We start from the raw sequence: 3,150 nt of genomic DNA on the forward strand, positions 1-3,150 counted from the left end.
TCTCTCTCTCTCTCTCTCTCGCTCTCTTTCCCCTTCTGTTTATTTTAGCACGGTGGTGGCTTTGTTCTATTTTTCTGTTACCCCCCCCCCACACCCCCCCCCCCCCCTCCTCCGCACCCACACGCCCCACCACCGCCCCCCTCCCTCCCTTTACGGCCTCTGCCCCCGTCAGGGCTGGAAAATGGGTGAAGAGAAAGCAGTACGTGTATGTCTGTGTATGTGTGTGTGTGTGTGTGTGTGTGTACGTGTGTGTGTGTGTGTGTGTGTGTGTGCGTGTGTGTGTGTGCGCGTGTGTGTGTGTGTGTGTGTGTGTTAATGGTGGGGGAAAGGGTGGGAGGGGGAAGGGGGAGGGGTGGGGGGTGCATGATGTTTGGACATGGACAACCTGAACAGGATATAGAGGTCTGCAGCCTGTGGGTGTGTCACTCTGGCCGAGCCTCAGTGCACGCACACATGCTCTCACGCTAACACACACACACACACACACACACACACACACACAAACACACACACACACACACAGGCAGGGGGGGAACACGCGCATAAGCACACATATTGTGGTGGGAGTGTTCCTACTGGAGGGCAAAGTCTCTCTTACTCTCTTTCTTCCACTCTGTCTTTCTCTCTCTCTCTCTCTCTCTCTCTCTCTCTCTCTCTCTCTCTCACTCTCTCTCTCTCTTCCTCCTCATTCACCCTCCCCTCCCTCTTTTTTCCCCTGCTTCTTTCGTTCGTCACACACCCTTCCACACTTCCTTTCTTTAGCCTTCAACTCTCCTCTTTCTCCTTCAAGCCCCCCCCACCCCCCGCATCCCCCCCCCCTCCCCACCAACATCCCCTGCTCTTGCCCCAGCCCGTGTTGTGCACCATCGTCGTGACAACAGTGTGTCTTTAGTACAGGAGTGTTGAGGGCTGGCAACTTGGCTTACAGCAATGAGGAACTAATAGGGAATCGCCTGATTCACCACAGGGGACAATTATGGCTTGGATTGTCTATACACACACACACACACACACACAAACACACACATCCATGCACACGCTCACAAACACACACACACACACACACACACACACACACACACACACACACATTCACACATAGACACACCCATGCCCAATTCATTGAATGAGTATATACAGTATGTGTGGTTGTGCACTGCGTGGGTGTTTCTTTGTGTATTTTAGTGTGTGTGTGCATACGTGTGTGTGTGTGTGTGTGTGTGCGTGTGCGCACGCGCGTGTGTATGTGCGCATGCGTTGGTGTGTGCATATTGGAGTGTCTTTACAGGGCTGCTTTTGGCAGTTGGACGACGCTGACGAAAGTCCCGAAAGCTGCCCACTGTCCTTCACCACTGTCTGTCGCCTCCTCCTCTCCTCTGTCCCTCCTTCCCTGCGTCTGTTCCCTCACTCTCCCCTTCAATTCACACTGTCACTTCTGCTCTCATCCATCTCACAGCCATAACCATGCTGAGCGCACGTGTGCCTGTGTGTGTGTGTGTATGTATGTGCACGTGTGTGTGTGTGTGTGTGTGTGTGTGGAGGATGGTGGTTTATGTTTACGAACAGAGATGGGGATAATCTAATACGTATTTGAAACACATATTTCAATTGCTTTTGGGTATATTTTGTCATTTGTGTTTCATTCAAGTGCAAAAAAATAGTCTTCATTTGTGTCGAGATACAGTTCGCTATTTTGACCTCTCCCAGCCCCGCCCACTTCCTGTTTTCTTGAGCATCTCCAAAGGGGGCCTTGTGGGGTGCCATCGGACTCAGTTTGGATCAGCCAATTGGCTGCCTCCAAGCCAGGCCCACTTCTATTAAGCTGATTCCTTGGCGGAGGTCTGTGCTCTACTGAGGACATTTTCTCATAGGCCTTTATTTATACCATGCTTGTAATTCATGTTGTTAGCAGAACCCATGTTGTGTAGTTTTAACTCATCAAGTGGGTAGTGTCACATGACTTGATGCATGTCATGACTTGCTTGATGCATGTCATGAGGGGGGCTTTTGATGGTGCCTATCCGTAGCCACCACGCTGCACAGTTTCAGACCTGCATGTACTGTACAGATGATTACAAATGTACGTTTGAAGCTAGCTGCAAGCTATGGGAAAATTACAAAATAAATGAACGAATTATAACCTAGCGAGCTAGTTAACTGATTAAGCTAGGCTAACCTGAGAGAGCAGTTACTGTTCTGTAATTCTCTAGGTTCTTCTATAGGTCATTTTACAGTGTTCTTTGCTTTTATCTTTTCATTTTTAAAGCCTTTTTTATTTGGGAAAAAAGAGGTCAAACATGACCTTGGCATGAGTTCAGCGTTAAAACTAGACACCCGATCATTAAAAAACAAATAACTAGATAATAAACCCCGCTGCTGAGACAAACAATAGCTTGTGCTTGATTCCCTGTTGTTATCTATTCTTTATCTATCTTTATCTATTATTAAATACATATTCTCACAAGTAAGATGTAATTTATTTTGATACTTATTTAAATATCATGTAATTATATTTTGTTTGTAGACACAAATTTCAATGCTTCAATTTCAAAAAGTGCCCAAATATACTTAAAGGTGTTGTTTTGGCTAACTTCCTGTCTATTGGTGCAGTTAGCCCTCCCCCTCCCCCTCCCTCCTCTCCATGTCACCACATGAACGTGGGTCTTGCATGACGCCTGTCTCTTGTTCCTGGCAGCTTTCTTTTCTCCAGCCAGGGTTTATTTCGCTTGCCATGTTCGCTTGTGTAAGCCGTTCCTGTGAGCACTGGGATCGGTAGCTTCCCCTGTTGCACCATTGTCAGTCAACACTGAATCCTGCTGCCTTCCCCTGTACACACAGAGAGGATCCTCTCTTTAGGAAGTGCTCTCTTCTGATTGGATAAACGTGTTTTCTGTTAACTGCAGAGGGGAGGGACTGTGAGACCCATGTTACTATCAAACACTCTATATCAGTGATGCCTGTCTGAATATAGAGCAATATAACACTCATTTAACTAACTTAATATTGCTTCCTGTACCTTTAATCCCCAACCAAATCTCACCAATATTGTTGTATTCTGTATATGAGACAGATAGATCCATATATAGCTAGATAAAGACAGATAGAACCATATAGCTAGATGAAGACAGATAGAACCATAGATAGCTAGAT

Source organism: Micromesistius poutassou (genome assembly GCF_964030765.1).
Source record: "Micromesistius poutassou genome assembly, contig: SCAFFOLD_1461, whole genome shotgun sequence".
Taxonomy (NCBI): Eukaryota; Metazoa; Chordata; class Actinopteri; order Gadiformes; family Gadidae; genus Micromesistius; species Micromesistius poutassou.